Here is a 19,446-nt window from a genome sequence, read left to right as displayed (position 1 = left end):
GGAGGTTCCTCAAAATGTTGAAAATAGAACTGCCCTATGACCCAGCAATTGCACTATTGGGCATTTACCCTAAAGATACAAACGTAGTGATCCAAAGGGGCACGTGTACTCGAATGTTTATTGCAGCAGTGTCCACAATAGCCAGACTATGGAAAGAACCTAGATGTCCATCAACAGATGAATGGATCAAGAAGATGTGGTATATATACACAATGGAATACTATGCAGCCATCAAAAGAAATGAAATCTTGCCATTTGCGACAACATGGATGGAACTAGAGCGTATCATGCTTAGCGAAATAAGTCAAGCGGAGAAAGACAACTGTCATATGATCTCCCTGATATGAGGAAGTGGTGATGCAACATGGGGGCTTAAGTGGGTACGAGAAGAATAAATGAAAGAAGATGGGATTGGGAGGGAGACAAACCATAAGTGACTCTTAATCTCACAAAACAAACTGAGGGTTGTTGGGGGGAGGGGGTTTGGGATAAGGGGGTGGTATTATGGAAATTGGGGAGGGTATGTGTTTTGGTGAGTGCTGTGAAGTGTGTAAACCTGGTGATTCACAGACCTGTACCCCTGGGGATAAAAATATATGTTTATAAAAAATAAAAAATTATATTGAAAGAAAAAAAAAAAAGAAAAATTAGAAAACACATAAGAAAACAAACCACCAGAAGATTGTAGGTACAATATTAGAAAAATTGGCACACAAGAATTCAAATTCTAGAATAAGAGATTACTTAAATATTTGTGTTTAAAATTATTAAAGAGATAAAAGAAGGAAAAATCACAATGAGGGACACCTGGATGGTTTAGTCAATTTAAGCATCTGCCTTCAGCTCAGGTCATGGTCCCAGCATCCTGGGATTGAGTCCTTCTTCAGTCCCCTTGCTCAGTGGAGAGCCTGCTCCTCCCACTGCCCACCACTTCTCTGGCTTGTGCTCTCTTTCTCTCTCTCTGACAAATAAATAAACAACATATTTTTTAAAAACCACAATAAAAAAAAAACAATAAAAATGATCAGGCAAATTTGAAAATGAAACGAGTGGAGTTTCTAGAAATGAAATCATAGTTACTAAGATTAAGCTCAGTAGAAAAACATAATCACATATTAGACACAGCCAAAGAGAGGATTACAGCATTGGAAGCTAGAATTGGGAAGAAAATAAAGAAACAGATGTGTGAAAGTTTTAGAAACATAAAGGGTAAAATGAAATTTTTTATTTCCATAGAATGGAAAATATTTAAAATAGTAATAGAAAGCAAGAGTATATTATAAAAGATAAAAGTAATGTTGGATTGTCATATCTTAAAATTTTCTGCAATTGATGAAAGATATGAATACTCAGTTTGATGCAGCATAGTGACTCCCAAGCAGGATGAAGAAAACTAAAAATCATTATCTAGACACATAATTGCGAAACTGCAGAGCCCCAAGATAAAGATATAATATTAAAAATAACCAAAGGGAAAAGACAGTTCTGTACCAAAGAGCCACAATGAGAACAATAGCAACTCCTCAACAAGTTAATAAAGGCCAGAAGCCAATGAAAGAATGGTTTTAAAATGCTGAAAGTCAAAGATCAATCTTTTATACTCACCTAAAAATTGTATGTTCAAAATTCCCCACTCAGGGGAATTTTTAAGATATTTAAAAATAGATCACCAAAAGATCCTTACTGACAGAACTCTAACTTAAGAATATATTCAGGACAGAAAAGACTAAACTAAGTTGAGAGTGGTATGCAGGAAACAGTAATAAACAACAACAAAAGTAAATATGTAAGTATATAAATATATAAGTAAGCATGGGAAGTTAATAATACTAATAATAGTATTATGATGAATTTGTATGAGATAGTAAAAAAAGTTCAACTAAACTGTGAGAAAGATCATGAGTCAACAGACTTTGGTTCTTGGCCTAGTGTTATCAGCTACATGAGCTTTGGGCAAATCATTGTTCTCATTTATAAAATGATATTCAGAGAGGGTGAATATTAAGTTTCCTTAAAATTTAACATTCTTTGATTTTACTATATTACTTCCTGATCACCTTTCCCCTCAAGAAAAGAATGCAAGCTATTGAGCTACACACATATTTTCTGCTTTACAAAGTACATGTATAGTTTAGTACTTGAAATCCCCAAACTGATCCACAAGATTTATATCAACATTATGAAAGAGAAAATGCCCACTGGTTGTTGTTTGTGCTGAATATGTAATAAACACTTGCAGCATGCTGGTGTTGCACAGTGCACAAGCTGCCCTCCCATCTCTTACCATGTTACATCAATCAGTCCTAGTGTGAAGCATCCAGAGATGCTTCCTACCCTCTCTAGAAAAACTTAAAAATGAAAAAGAAGTTGGAAACAAAGTATAGTAATCCTACTTATTCTGTATTGGCAGGGGAGTGGGGGAGGGAAGAATATGCAATGTATTCCTCCCTAGAAGACAGTGAGAATGATTTCTTTTTGTCTGAGTGGAGTGTGCAGTCTGAAGACTGAGAACCACTTTATAGATGAAACCTTTTCCCCAAATGCTCCTTTTAGTTCTGTTAAGTTTCTACAAGTTGGGGAACTATTTCTCTGTGCTTAGTTTGTTTCAAAAAAATTTTGAGTCATTGTTCACAAACAGGGCAAGAATATGCTGTCAGAAATCTTTATATTCTGGAGGATTATTGCAAACCCAGCTTTTACTGCATGTTTTAAAGCAGCATTTCATGGCCTATGTCCTCACTACATCCATAGACCTTCCTTAACCTTCTACTTAACCTTTCTACAGATGGTTAGACAACTGACAATCACCTGAACATTTTCATATACATGGTTCTTTCTGCCTAGACTTTACATTTCCCTTTCTTTAGAAGACAGCTCCTTCACATTCTTAAGGATGCTTCTTCCTTCCAGAAGCTGCCACCTAACTCCTCTGAATTACACACAGTGTTAGGTCCCTCTTCCCGTGTGCTTCACAAACAGAAAACTGTGTCACTTCCAGGCAAAAGCATTTAAGCATTTAAGAATTCTCCATCTTCTCTTTCCTTCCCATATCAACTGGGATCATAGATTAAGGAGGGTGAAGCTCTGGGGCAGCTGAAATTCCAATGTCCTGGTCAGCCAAGGTGCCATGTGAAGAATAGTTTTCATGGAAAAATGGCTATACCCACAAAGAAAGTGGTGTAAGAAAGCAATTAGCCTTCTCTTTGCTCAGTCATTGAAACCCTGCGGCTGTTTACTACTGCAACATATCCTAACTTCCATGACTAATACAGTATCTCTATAGTGGTAGTTTTGACACTTTACCACATTTGTCTTGTTTTCTTGACTGTTCTCTTGAGATGGAAGCTGGGGCATTTACTTCTGTATTTCCTGGCTCCAAGATAGTGACTGACATATAGTAAGAGCTAAATCAATTTATTGAGAGTCATATAGTAGGAAGAATGACAGTGTATATTGGACTGATCATTGTTGGAGGTCTCATTACTTTATAGAGCTATTGTTTCAGACCTGTTAAGCAGATAGACAACTATGTGACAAAGGATAGATTGTTTCCCTTAAATTGGGCCAAAAAATGTCAAGAATTGTCACTTAAGCCACACAATTTTGCACGTGATCCAATTATACTTTTGGCCTTACTGTTACCTATAATCTTCTGCAGAAACAAAAATTGCCAAAGTCTTTGAAATCATGCCCAATGTTCTCATCCTTCATGTGTGCCTTGGCTATGAAGAAACTCTTAAAACCAGGGAGTATAATTCTTCCAACATGTGTTCTTCCAAAATTGTATTGACTCTTCTAAGTTGTTTGCAATTTCATGTGAATTTGAGATTCAACTTGTCAGTTGCACAAATAAATCCTATTGGTATCTTGAATAGGACTGTGCTGAATCTATAAATCAATTTAGAAAAAAATCTTAATACTGTTTCTTCCAATTCATAAATATGGTTTATCTACTTTTATTAGGTTCTTCTCTAATTTTCCTCAGTAATGTTTTGTAATTTTCTAGTAAAGTCTTACAAATTTTCTATGTCTAATAATTTTATGTTTTATTCTATTTAAGTAGAAATGCATCTTCCATTTCATTTTCCAATATTTTGTTATTACCTGAAGTTAACTTCGTATATTACAGACTTTGTATCCCATGACTCTGCTAAAATCACTTATTATTTACAGTAACTTTAGACTGTGTAGGATTTCCTAAACTTAAATATGTGTTTACTTCTTTTTTATTCTTTATGTCTTTTGTTTCTTTTCTTATTGCACTGGCTAGGACCTTCCAGAAAATGATGAATAGAAGTGATAAGGTTGGAATCCTTGTCTTGTTCTTATTTTTCAAGAGGAGGCATCCAATAATTCACCACTAACATGATGGTAACTACAGGTTTTTAATAAATACTTTTTATGTAACAAAGAAGTTACCTTTATTTCTAATTTTCTGACATTTACTATCATTAAAAAGGTATTAAATTTCCTCAAAAAACTTTTTCTGAATCTATTGAAATTATTTTTTTTCTTTATAAGTTTAATATGATGAATTATACAGATTTATTTTTTAATTAAAAAGCTTACATTCCTTAGACATATTCTCCTCTTTACTCATGAAGTTTTATCTGTTCTATAATCCAGAAGATTTGATTTGCTCATATTTCCATCAGAATTTTTGTGCATATGTCCATGAAAGATATTGGTCTGCAAATTTTCTTATTTTGTAACATCCTTGTCTGCTTTTGGTATCAAGGTTATGCAAGCTTTATTGAATGAATTGGAAATGTTTTCTCCTCTTCTATATGTGTGTGTGTGTGTGTATTTAAGTTTGTGAAAGTTTGATGTTATTTCTTCCTTTAATGTTTGCTGCAAAGCATCAGATAAAACATCTGGCATGGATTTTTCTTTTGGGGAAGGTTTTTTTTTTAACTAAAAATTCTATTTTTATAATAATAGTAGTTACGGAGCTGTTCAGATTTTCCTTTAACACTTGTATCTGTTCTGGTAATTTTAGTTTTTAAAATGTTTGTCAATTTCACCTGAGTTTAAATCAATTCATAATATTTTCTTGTTACATGCTTAGTATCTGTGGAATCTGTGGTGGTATCCTCACCTTCACTGGTTTGTTTGTTTGTTTGTTTGTTTCCATTTTTCTCTAGGGTTTATGGATTTTATTAATCTTTACAAAGAAATAACTTGTGTCTTTGTTAGTTTTTTCTATTGTTTATTTCTTTTTGTCTCTTTTTTTATTTCCTCCTAGTTTCTTTGGGTTTGATCTGCTCATTTTTTTTTTCAAAGTTTTTTAAGTTAAAAGTTAGGTAATTTATTTTAAACCTTCTTACTTTCTTTCTTTTTTTTTTTTTAAGATTTTATTTATTTGACAGAGAGAAAGATCACAAGTAGGTGGAGAGGCAGGCAGAGAGAGAGAGAGGAGGAAGCAGGCTCCCTGCTGAGCAGAGAGCTGATGAGGGGCTCAATCCCAGGACCCTGGGATCATGACCTGAGCCAAAGGCAGAGGCTTAAGCCACTGAGCCATGCAGGTGCCCTAAAACATTCTTACTTTCTAATAAAAACATTTAAAACTATAAACTTATTTCTTAGTGCTGCTTTGTCTGCATCCTACAATTACATATATTTATCTTTATTTTCATTCCATATAAAATAGTTTTTAATGTTCTTTCCACTTTAATCTACAGGTCATTTTAAAATACATTATTTAATTTCCAAAAGTCAATTTAATTCCTTGTTTTTATAGTTTTACTTTTTTTGCTGAATTTCCCTATCCATGCACTCCTTATGACAGTCTTACCCTTTAGATCCTTGAATAAATTTATATGACCTGTAGTAATGTATTTCACCTTGATTTCCATTCCTTTTGAATGCTTTGACTCTTGACTATGAGTCACAATTTTCAGTTTCTTTATATATATATATAGCTTTTTATTTTTATTACTGAATACTGGATATTATAGAAGATATGTCCATCTAGCCAGAAATTTACTGGATAATAACTTAAACTTGTGGACCCTTGGTATTATATTTTCTATGGTGAATCTGCTTAGGATTTTTTCTCATTCTTAGAATCCTTAGATCTGGGTAATAGCATTCACTCAGCAAATTTTCCTTCTGGGTTTCAATGGAAAACCTAAGGTGTTTACTAAACCCTTTCTTAGATGGATCCAGGTTGCAAAACATCTCCCCTGCAATAGACAGCCGCTGAAATTTCTGCTATGATTTTTAACTCCAGCTTTTTCTTTCTTTTCTGCTGCTTGGAGCTTCTCCTATACACATACAGTTAAAGATCTGATAGAAATTTATATACAGATTTAGAGATTTTACCCTCTAAAGATCCCTCCTTCCCCCCCATATTGTATAGCTGTCCTCTCAGTCTTAAATATGATTCTTTGAAACATCAAACCAATAAAATGATAACATTCTGCTTGAGATCTAGCTACCCCCATGCCATGGGGATTGGTATATGTCTTCATGGAAAAACTATGTAGTGGATATTTCATCTAGTTTTGTTTTCTTCATCCAAGTATTTGATTCCCTCAAGTTTCTCCCTCCTTTTGGATGCCCTAGTGCTTTCAATTTTTTTTTATTCTATCCAGAGCTTCATTGTGATAGGGATTGTAAGGGAATTGCCTCATCCAAGCTACCCTGCCATTACTGCTACTCAAATGCCTTCAATAGTCTTTTAATGACATGTTTTCTGCATAAATGACCTGCATCGATTCAGTCAAGAATTTTGTAACTAGCACTAGTTACTTTGTTTGTAGCTAGCACTAGTACTGATCGGTAATTAAAATTGACATAAATTATCTAGTTATATCCAGGTGTTTAAATCTTTAAAATCCAATTCCCTGCATGGAGCACTGGGTTTTATACACAAATAATGAATCATGGAACACTACATCAAAAACTAATGATGTAACATAACATAATAAAAAAAAATCCAATTCTCATAAGTATTACCTTTTTTTTCAGTTTATAAATTTATTTATTTATTTATTTAGTCTTAATTTTTTAAAATTTTTTATTTTTTAAATTTATTTTTTATTTTCAGCATAACAGTATTCATTATTTTTGCACCACACCCAGTGCTCCATGCAATCCGTGCCCTCTATAATACCCACCACCTGGTACCCCGACCTCCCACCCCCCGCCCCTTCAAAACCCTTAGATTGTTTTTCAGAGTCCATAGTCTCTATGGTTCACCTCTCCTTCCAATTTTCCCCAACTCCCTTCTCTTCTTTATCTCCCCATGTCCTCCATGCTATTTGTTATGCTCCACAAATAAGTGAAACCATATGATAATTGACTCTCTCGGCTTGACTTATTTCACTCAGCATAATCTCTTCCTTACCTTTTGAAAACACAGTCTAGGTAGACCTTTTAAATACCACTTATTTTTAAACTTTTTTTGAAAATGCATGAGCAACTGTTATTTCATGGAAGCTTACTCTTTTTGTATGTGGCAGAATTGTCAAACTGACTTTAAAATGGTAACAGAAACACTACTTTCCCAATGGGGTTGCATCAGTTAGGACTTCTGGTGACAAGTTATAGAAAATCATCTTGGGTTCACATTGACAAAAAAGATCACTTGGCTCTCTAGATACCAGATACACTAGAAGAATTAAATTGTGGTAAGATGGGTGGGGTGGTGGAGTGGGGGAGAGCCTAGATGGTTCAGCCTGTTGGGCAGCTCCCTTCAGCTCAGGTCATGATCCCAGGGTCCTGAGATTTAGCTCCACATTGTACCTCCTGCTCAGTGGGGAGCCTGCTTCTCCCTCTCCCTCTACCACTCCCCTAACTTGTTCTCTCTCTCTCTCTCTTTCAAACAAATAAAATCTTTTTAAAAATAAAAATAAAAAAATCCATAAATTATGGTTAGGGATGGATGAATTTGGCCTTCAATACAATTAAAGTCCAGGCAATCAAGAGTTCAAGGACTCTGCTATTTCCTTGTTCTGTTTCTATCTGACCATTGCTTTCATTCTCTTACCACCTGAGCAAAGTTTGCTACCAATACCTACTGAGTTTTACATACAAAAAAGTTCAAGAAAAAAAAAGAGAAATTCTCTTTCTTTGATACAGTTAGAAAAATACCGTGGATAGATGCTAATAAGCTCAATTAGGCCATCATTTACTATGAGACAAAAAGGCAAGTTCAAGCAAAACCATCTCAAACAGACATGGAAAAGTGGTGGTTAGGGGGACTCATGCCAGAAAATGGAAGAGACGAGATAAATCCCTTAAATTCCCCCCCACCCCAGATATCATTTATAATGGTGGAATGAATGTAGAAAAAAAGAACTTGGAGTGTAGAAGACAAACTTTGAAAATTAGGTCAATTTTCTGTTTAAAATACATTGAGTGGTTAATATGAGGGCTGTATTACCTATGCCTAAAAATCTCTAATGCACAAAACCTGCCTGAGTAAATATGAAGTAAAGTGAATAGCCTGGGCTTTGAATACAGCAGACTGGGTTTAAATTAGAGCTGGTGTATCATAATTATTAACTATTTAACTATGAGCAATCTAAGTAATCTCTTTCCCAACATTTTCTTCATCTCTAAATAACTCTGGTAAAAATTACTTAGTAGGCTTGTGGGGACGAAATAAAAAGACACAATAGTAGAGGTACTAAAAAAATCCTAATTGAGCACATTGAGAGTCAGAGCTTGTTTCCTTTTACAATACCAACAATTTTATTTTCTTTCTGAGGCTTTAAAAATTTAAATCCATGTATCTGATTTATTTGTACTTTGGAGAAAATAACGTAGAACAAGAATAAAAAAAAGTAATTCTCCTTCTGGCTATTTTGCTATTACAAATCCAGGGCAAATTCATTAAAATAGAGATTCCAAAAAAAAAAAAAACATTCAAGAAAGAGCATCGATTGCCACTTTATTACATTATTTATTAAGCATTTAATGGTAAGGTTTCACATAATTCTCAATGTGCTCCCTTCTCCTCTTCTGCTTTTCTTCCTGCTACTTCCTCTCCTTTTTCTGCTACTCATTCAACCTAACAGTCATCTGAAGGAAAAATTAATTTGGGATACTCACCATAATGCCACAAAAGTCTGTTCCCTAGACTTTAAACAAATCGATTTCAGGATGTCTGGGTGGCTCAGTCCATTAAGCCTTGTGGGACTCGGTTTCCACTCAGGCCATGATCTCACAGTTGTGAGACTGAGTTCCACGTTGGGTTCCACACTCAGCACAAAGTCTGCTTAGTATTCTCCCCCCGCCCTCCCCTTCTGTGCCCCCCCCCGCTCATACACTCTCTCTAAAATAAATAAAAATCTTTAAAAAAAAAATGATTTCATCACAATACTTTACTTAGCCCAAGCTTAGGAGAAAATTTTAACTTATCCTATAAAAGAGAAAAATGTGTTTTACTACATTCAAAGAAAGTAAGTTGAAATACATAATTCAAAGACAGAAGTAAACTGTTAGTTCAACCTGGTGTGAACACTACAGTTGTTAGAAACAGAACATGCACACTCATGTTAGTGCATATTTTTCTCGGTCATGCAGTCAATAATATGAGAGAGAAGGACAAATGAATGATGTTATTCATTCAATCAAGGCCCATTGATCTTTATTTCTTTTAAATTTTCTATTGAGGTATAATTGACAAATAACATTATATTGGTTTCAGGTATACAACATAATGATTCAATATTTGTATACATTGTGAATTTATCACCACAATAAAACTAGTTACCGTCTGATCCCATACGATGTAATTTTTAGGATTTACTTTCCTGACAACTTTCAAGTATGCACTACTATATTTTTTTTATTTTTTTTTATAAACATATAATGTATTTTTATCCCCAGGGGTACAGGTCTGTGAATCGCCAGGTTTACACACTTCACAGCACTCACCAAAGCACATACCCTCCCCAATGTCCATAATCCCACCCCCTTCTCCCTACCCTCCTCCCCCCAGCAACCCTCAGTTTGTTTTGTGAGATTAAGAGTCACTTAATGGTTTGTCTCCCTCCCAATCCCACCTTGTTTCATTGACTATATTATTGACTATAGTCACCATGCTGCACAATACATCTCCATGACTGACTTCTATTATGACTGGAAGTTTGTACTTCTTGAACCCCTTTGCCCATTTCACCCATTCCCCAATCTCCTTTCCCCCTGGCAACCAACAGTCTGTTTTCTGTATTTTTTACCAGTTTTATTTTGTTTCATTGTTCATTTGTTTGGTTTTCTAGATTCCACATGTAAGTAATATCATATGGTATTTGTCTTTCTCTGACTTATTTCATTAGCATAATTCCCTTAAGTTCTATCCATGTTTCACAAATAGCAAGATTTCATTTTTTATGAGTGTTTTGAAAAATTGAGGATTTTATGAAAGATTAAGATTTCATATCTATCTATCTATCTATTATAATTCAATATGGTTCCATACAATTTCTAAGAATGTTCTATTTCTGTGAAAAATGCCATTGAGTTTTGACAAGGGCTGCACTGAATCTGTATAATGCTCTGGGTAATGTTGATATTTAACAATAACACATTTAACAATCCATGAGCTTTCCATTTATTTCTGTCTTCTTCAGTTTTTTTCATCAGTATCTTAGAGCATTCAGTACCCAGGCCTTTTATCCCCTTGGTTAAAGTTATTCCTTGATATTTTATTCTTTTTGATGCAGTTATAACTGGGGCTGTTTTTAAAATTTCTCCTTCAATAGTTTCTTGTTAGTGCTTAGAAATGCAACTCATTTTTGTATTTATTTTGTATCCTGCACTTTACCAAATTTATTATATTTTTTCATCCCCTCCCTTTCAGCTTGTGTGTGTGGTTATATCTGAAGTGAGTCTCTTGTAAGCAGCATATAGATGAGTCTTATTTTTTAATCCATTTAGTCACTATACGTTTTTTTGATGAGAAATTTAGTCCTTTTACATATAGAGTGATTATTGATAGGTGTGACCTTATTGCCATTCTGTTCATTTTTTTCTGTTTTTGTAGCTGCTTTCTGTTCCTTTATTCTCTTGCTCTTTTTCCATATGTTTTGATGACTTTTTTTGGTATTATGTTTAGATTCCTTTCTTGTAATCTTTTGTGGCTCTACTATAGATTTTTGCTTTATGGTTACCATAATGTTCACATACATCAACATCATTCATATATATATATATATGTATATATATATATAATATATGGTATAATATGCTTTATGTTACATGTTATTGTGTTATGTTATTACATTATGTGTAATATGTTATATAATATATAACATCATTATATATGACATATATAATGATGATATATATAATATCATACACATCATGGTGTATGATGTTTTATATATATAGATATACATCTTTTTTTAAAAAAAAAAGATTTTATTTATTTATTTGACAGACAGAGATCACAAGTAGGCAGAGAGGCAGCCAGAGAGAGAAAGGAGGAAGCAGGTGCCCTGCTGAGCAGAGAGCCCAATGCAGGGCTCGATCCCAGGACCCTGAGATCATGACTTGAGCTGAAGGCAAAGGCTTTAACCCACTGAGCCACCCAGGCATCCCTGATATATACCTTTTTATAGACATTATATATATAATATATATATATATATATAGCCATATATAATATAACACAGACATATATATGGATGTTGTATACATTGTATACGCATATATAAAACATATATGTAACCATATATAATATAACAGATGTCATAACCCCATATATATATATATATATATATATATATATATATATATATATATTTGAATATAGCTGTTCCTTCCTTGGTCTGCAAAGTTTCTGCTGAAAAAATTTGCTGACAGTCTTCCTGGAGTTCCCGTGTATGTAAAAAGTTGTTTTTTTCTTGCTGCTTTAATATTTTCTCTTTGTCTTTAACTTTCGCCATTTTAATTATAATGTGTCTTGTTGTGAAATTCTTTGGGTTCATTTGATATGGAACTTTGGGCCTCCTGGACCTGGATGTCTGTTCCTTTTCCAGGGTAGGGAAGTTTTCTGCTATTGTTTCTTCAAATAAATTTTCCAAACTTTTCTCTCTCTCTTCTCCCTCTAGGACCCCAATAATGTGAATATTATTACTCTTGATGTTGCACTATTGTCCTTTAACCTATTTTCACTTTTTGAAATTATTTTGGATTTTGCTTCTTTGTTTTGGAGAGCTCCACTATTCTGTATTCTAGATCCCTGATTTGCTCTTCTACTTCATCTAGTCTGCTGTATTTATCAGTTCAGCTATTGTATTCTTCAGCTCTGTGACTTCTGTTTGGTACTTATATTTTCTTTCTTTGTTGATGCTCCTATTGTGTTCTTCCATTCTTATCCTGAGTTTGGTGGCCATCTTTATGATCATTATTTTGAATTTTTTTTTAATCAGGTAGCTTACTTATCTCCATTTCACTGAGGTATTTTCCTGAGATTTTATCTTATTTTTTCATTTGGAATATATTCCTCTGATTCTTCATTTTCTTTGACTCTCTGTGTTTCTATGTAGTAGACAAAACAGCTACATTTCCAGTCTTGAGGGATACACATTGTGTAGGTGATGAATTTTATTGTTTAACCTTACCCTGGCTGTTAGGTAAAGGTCCCAACCCTTTATGTTACAATCTCAGTTAGCACCTAGTTGCAGGCTGATTGGAAGCCAGATCTTTAGGCCACAGCTTTTAAAGTATGCAAATATTTATAATCCCATGGGTTCACAATCATAAACACTGTAGGCTTCCAGACAAGGATATCTGGACTTGTCCCCTGGGTGACTCTTGCAAAACTCAGGGCTCCAGAGGGTGTATCAGCTCTTTTCTGTGAAGTATTGGTGAGCTATAACAAGGCCAGGGAAGAGTGCAGTGATGGTGTCTCCCTGCCCATGTTCCCTGAGAGCTCCTTCTTATTCTTTAGGTGTATGGTAGATCTGAAGCCTGTCCCTAAGGCTGAAACTCCACACAAGTAAGTAGGCCTTTTCCACAGAAAGACTGTGGATGTGCTTCAGTCTACTGTTTGCAATGTCCTGAAGATGATAATCTGCCAAGAATGGTCTTTCCAATTGTTACACTCCTATGGAGCCCATGAATGCAAGCCCCCATGTCTACCAGGGCCAGACAGTCAAGGGACATCCTTTCTGCAGAGTGCACATGGATGCAAGCTTTAGCAATACCTCTGGAGAGTGCAAGAGTCAGGCATGCCCACCAGTCTTAGGAAGGCAGTAGGAGAATGCTTTGGCTATGTGTGTTCATCAGCTTCTGCAAGGCAGTGAGAAAATGCCATACCTGCATGCACATATCATCTCCAGAAAGGCAACAAGAGAATGCTGTGATTACTTGTACCCTTCAGCCCCAGCAAAGCAGTAGAAGAGTGCTGTGTTGGCACATGCCCTTCTTCACTAGAGGGAGAATTACACAAATGTCACTAGCCAAAGCCTCCATCTCTGGAGAATATTCTAAGTGTCCTCTGAACCTTAAGCAGATGCTTTAAGATTAGCAAATGAATCTCCTCCACATATAGTCTAGATGCTTTTCAAATGTCTTGAGCTGTTTTTGCCCTAGGTTCTATGGCAAGTAAGACCACAAGTCCTTTAAAAAGTGTATTTAAGAGATACCTTTGTGGCTTAGTCAGTTAAATGTCTGCCTTTGAGTCAGGTCATTATAAAAGAGTCCTGGGATTGGGTCCCGTATTGGGGTTCTTGCTCAGTGGGAAGCCTGTTTCTTCCTCTTCCTCTGCCTTTCTCTCTGCATGCTTGTGCCCTCTTTCACACGCATGTGCGCTCTCTCTCTCTCAAATAAATAAAATCTTTAAAAAATAAAAAGTGTATTTAAATTCCCTTTTAGATCCCTTGGATGTAAATTCTATTGCTTTCCTAAGCCAAACATTTAATAGCTCATGGCTCCTCTGAAGGTCCCAAATGTTGGGGTACCTGATGTGGGACACAAACCCCTTGCTCCTTCAGGAGAAAGTCCAGACTTATGGAGTCCCATACCAGGGGTGAGGTTTTTTGGTGAGAACACGTCTCTGCCTCTCCTACTCACCTCAGTGTAGTTGTTTTATCCTTTGTTGCAGAGGAGCAGTTCAGTATTTCCAGTTCTTTTTCAGAGGATATTGTTCTACATGTAGCTATAGATTTGGTGTGCCCGTGGGAGGAGGTAACTTCAGGATCTTCCTATGCCAACATCTTCCTATCCCCCCTCCCACACTGATGACTAGATTTGTGAATCATAAATCTTACTGAGATAATTGGGACTCTTCCAAAAACTGGGATTAATATTGTTAATACATTCATTGGTCCTACTGCTCTCCTTGTCTTATATCTTCCTAATGTGGCACACAGGCCCTTCACCATCTGGCATCTAAATGCATCTCTAGCCCTGTCTGAAACTGCATTACTTTAGAACCCTACCCTTCACCAGTCATCCCCCTCTAGATCCTTCCCCGATTCCTCCAAACAGAAGGCATTCCTGGATGGGTCTGCATCTGCACATAGCTGAAGTTCTCTATAATTGAGCTGAATATGGGCATGATAATAATGTGTTTATCTGTCTATCTATTGCTATGCAATGAGCAACTTGAAAGCAAAGCCTTTTATGTAATTTTTAAGTTGTTTTCATTGTGGTATACCTAGTATACCTTCACATAAAGTATACAATTTGATAAGCAAGAAAGACCACATTACATCTTCAAGGGTTCATCCCACCACAAGCAGCATTGGATTAGACAACATTCCTAAGTCATACGTGGTTATATTCAGGTCTTATCTGTGTAACTGGAAACATCAAAGAACAACTAAGCCAGTGATAAAAATAAAGACAGGAGTAGCCACCCTCTAGGGAAGGGTCTTCACTACTTAGATCCACCAACCATTCCCACTAGAATCAGTTTCCCTTACCAGAAAACAGAAACTCAGAGCCCATGGCAAACACAATATACATAACCTCCCAGAAAGAGCAGCAGATTAAATTCACCAGCTGTTTCTGACTAGAAAATTAATTTGTGTCTGAAGCTAAGGCCTGGAAGGATTAGTGAAGGTTGAAGCTGAGATGGACCTGCCTTCCTAACATAAAACTGTGCACTTGGAAAAGAAGGAGGATACAATACACATTAATTCCTTCTTTCCTCTGGCACCTAATGGTAGCTGTTCTTTTCAGATGTCCATCCCAGCTCCACAATCTGCTCTGGATGTACCTGTTCATCAGTTTGGGTAGTTACCTGGAGCTTTGGGGTTATTATAGCAAGATAGTATAATGTCCACTAACTGAATAATGCTTAGGATTGTCTTAGCTGTTGTTGTTTTGCAACAACTTCATTATAAATTGAGTGTTCAGAAGCTCCATTTCTGTCGGTTGACCCTTGATTAAACACAGTCAGCCCATGGCCTACCAGGTCATGACTAGTACACAAAAACAGCCCAATAGTCCCCAGTAAGTCCCTGCTTACACTAGACCCACTGCCCTTTTTCCAAAATCATTAATTTCATTCTGGATTTTGTTACTAGTTCACTCAGTTTTGGAGACCAGTCAGGCTTTGTTTTACTTTTTAGGAAAGACTGGATACTGGTTCCAACTCCACCACTGTTCAGTTGCATGCATTTCTGAAAGTCACTTTATCACCTTCTATGCCAGCATTTCTCAACACAAATGGCTCATTAGAGTACCAGTACCTGGGACTTGCTCTCAGAAATCGCAATTCAATTGCCCCACAGTTAGGACATTAGTTCCTACATGATTAGGAACCACAAAACCACTGGTTCTTAATCACCTGGGAGGTGATTAAAATGCATACTTCCAGCATTCACTCACCCACTCATACCTGCTGCCTTTAGAGAGTCTGATTTAGAACATTTGATTAGAGATTAAGGATTTTCTATTTTAATGAAACTAAAACTCTCCCTGGTGGTCCAGGGAGAAATCTTTGAGAAATACTGATTAAAAAGAAGAAGGGTCTATACCCTATGACCTTTGGGTCTATCTCAGAGCTAATGTTCTACAATTTGGAATTGCTCCCCATCAGAAGGAGTGAATGATTCCAACACTTTGATCCTGTGGCGGTTTAAGAACAATTATCTTAAGATAAAGAGCCTATCTGTCCCTTCACAGACTGTCTTTCTCTCCCCAGACTTGGTGATTACTCAGTGTGTACTCCTGTTCCTACACTCTTCTGCTCTCAAGGTTTAGAAACCAATGCTATTGACAATAAAATTTAAGAAGCATGAAACATTCTGGACTAATTTCCAGACCTGATTACTGGATTTATATCCAGACCACATGAAATAAAACCTTCCCACCTTAGACCTTAATCCTGTACAGACTCCTATGTTGCAACTTGTGCCTGAATCATTGTCTTGAAAACTGAGATGAAAGCCAGGCCACCTTGCTGCCTTCCCCATCCCTTTGCTATGTAAAGTAACATTCACAGATTCTAGGGATTAGTACATGAATATCTTTGGGGGCCATTATTGTGCCTACTACAAACTTAATGACTAAAATGTAGGCCAATAAAGGACAGAGAAGAAGGATGAAAAGTATTAGGACAGGTTCATTTGGTGGTGACAGAAAGTCAACTTAAATTAATTTAAGCCACAGAAGGGCATTTGAAATTAACTTAGGCCATACATAAGCAAACTTCCAAAAAAGAAGGAGTGGGGACAACTCATCTTCAAGATAACTGACCCAGGACTGCAGTACTAGTAATTCTTTGACTCTCATCTTTTGTTTCATTTTTTTTTTTTTTGCATATTAATGCAAGTCAGCTGATAATATCCAAAACATATAAGAAACTCAACCTTAAAAATGAAGGAAACCCTGTCATTTGTAATATATAGATGCACTTAGCATTGTGATAAGTAAAATAAGGCAGACACAGAAAGACAAATACTATATGGTTCCACTTCCATGTGGAATCTAAAATAACAAATTCCAAGAAGCAGAGAGTAGAATGGTGGTTGCCAAGGGCTGTGGGGAGGGGAAATGGGGAAGTTTTAGTTATGCAAGGTAAATAAAATCTGGAGATCTGCAGCATAGTGTAGTATGGCATTTCTCTGGATTTCCCATTAAGGAGAAGAAGGCATTGGAATGGTGATCTTCACAGCTTCTCTGCTCATAAAGCCTTTGACACTGGGATTTCCTCATCATATGGATTGGCTCTATATTTCAGATCCATGTTCTTAGATCTTAGGTGATAGTTTGTTGATGTTGTTTGATTCTTTAAAATTAAAGCCAACTGAATCGCTTGACTTTTCTCTTTATATGTCATAAATGAAGATGCCAGGAACTGCTCATAGATTTCTCACCTTCTAGCTGAGCAAGAGTGCTATGGCCAGAGAGATTAAGCCAAAAAGAATCTTAAAAGTGCAAATTCTCAGTTTTTCAATTCCAGTTAAAATGAAAAGAGGCCAGTGTCACTGTTTTGTCAATATTAGGCAAGTAGCACCCAAATCCACTTCTTTGGAACATTCTCTCTGTCGACAGAGATAAGAAAGGAGTCTTTACTTCCATATTACTGAGAGCTGCTGTTTGACCATGCATTTTTAACAAATGCTGGAATAATTCCTCATTCACATGAACTTTACAAGGTAGGTAAAATTAAAATACCTCATTTTTAAACCTAACCTTCCAAACTAGTCGCTTTTCAGCCACCAACTATGGCAATATATCGAGGAAAAGTTAAGCCTTGCAAGAAGGAATTATTTCTCCCCATCTTTAGCCCTCTCTTGAGACAAAATAACAGCTAAAATCTCTAGCAGTACTAAATCCCAAAACTTATATACCAGGAAGTTCAATCTAAAAAGAGAGGGCACTTTTGACCTGGATTTCCTGAAGTACTCCTACATGGTTTTCTTTTTACTCATACCCATTATATACTCCTTTCTCCAATTTATGTTTTTCAAGACTACATCAAAAGGAAGGAAAGGGAAGGGGATTTAAAAAGCAGGATTGTCACTATAAAAAAAACCACTATTTCTCACTCTTAACTATAGAGAACAAACTGAGGGTTGCTGGAGGGGAGAAGGGTGGTGGGATGTGCTACGTGGGTGATGGTAGGAGTGCACTTGTCAGCATGAGCACTGGACGTTGAACATAAGTGATGATTCACTAAATTCTACTCCTGAAACCAGTACTACACTATATGTTAATTAACTTGAATTTAATTTTTTTTAAAGAGTATTTCTCTGCTTCTCCCTTGCTTCCATGTTGAAGAAACAAAACCTTCTCCTAAATAATTCAGGGAATCTTGGAATCTTGGAGGGTATCTGGCTTGAGCTCAATCACCATGTATTCATCATTTTTCTCCACTCCTCACCTATGTGGCCCTGCTTCTCTCTTCTTCTCTCCCTCTCTCTCTCTCTCTCCCTCTCCCATACCCCCAGGCTTATCTGGCTTCCTGGCTAGGCCAGTACCTCTACTTTTCATCAACAGGTGTTTCAACAGTACCACTCTAAGTGGGACAATTATATTTCTATCCCTACTGGGGCCCCTTTTTGCTAGAAACTGCCACTGAATGACCCACATGGATCCCACTAAAGTCTCTTTTATTACTTACCCTATATTATTATGGTCCTTTCTCCCAGGATTTGAGGTGTGACACGTGAGGACTAGGTTAGAAAGTTCTTAGAATAATAAGCACTGAGCTGTGCTCAAAATCACCCTTCCTCTCTGACTTAGCCAGTTTTCCTTAGAGTAAATGTGTAATTCTTCCTTTGGCATGCTTTCTTTTTCCAGAAATATCTGATATCTACTTATCTGGTGTTCTATACAGACCCAGGTTGGTCTGAATCAGGGTGAACACAGAAAACATACTCTGATACATAAGTATCTCCCAAAGTTCCTAGAACTTGTTATTTCACAAAGAAAATTAAAATCGCCTAATTATTGGCTCACAATTGTCATATTTTCATCACTAATATATATGTACAACACCTTCTAGGTGCCAACTACTGGGCAAGAAATGGGGACATATTGTTAAACAGGACAATAAAACATGCTTTCACTCAATGATCTATAGTCCATTAGAAGAGAGAGATCAGATTTACAAACTAGTAATTGCAAGAGTGTAATAAATGATACACACATTTGTGTTCTAGGTACATCAGTAGCCCAAAGCCTAGAGATAACTCTGCTTAGAGATGGAGAATCAGATGAAAAATTGTGAAGAAGCTTCAACTGTAACCTACAGAATCACTAGGTCATCAAAAGATGTGGGTGGAATAAATGACATTGACCAGGTAAAACACAAAAAAAGCATATTCAGGGGCAGTTAGGAGTTATAGCTCAAATGTAGGGCATGAAAAATGGAGTGGAAGAAGTTCAATGTAGGGAGGTGGGAAGAGGGTACAACAAGAAGGCTGGTATCCTACACTAAGGAGCTGAACCTCATCTTTTCAGCAATGGAGAGCCATTGAAATATTTCAAGAAAGGGAGAGGTGGATGTGGCAGATAGATGGAGGCAAACTT

The sequence above is a fragment of the Mustela putorius genome, unplaced genomic scaffold, assembly GCF_011764305.1.
Source record: "Mustela putorius furo isolate JIRA1106 unplaced genomic scaffold, ASM1176430v1.1 tig00003875_pilon_pilon_pilon, whole genome shotgun sequence".
In the NCBI taxonomy this organism is placed as follows: domain Eukaryota; kingdom Metazoa; phylum Chordata; class Mammalia; order Carnivora; family Mustelidae; genus Mustela; species Mustela putorius.
Note: the sequence above shows the minus strand (reverse complement) of the source record.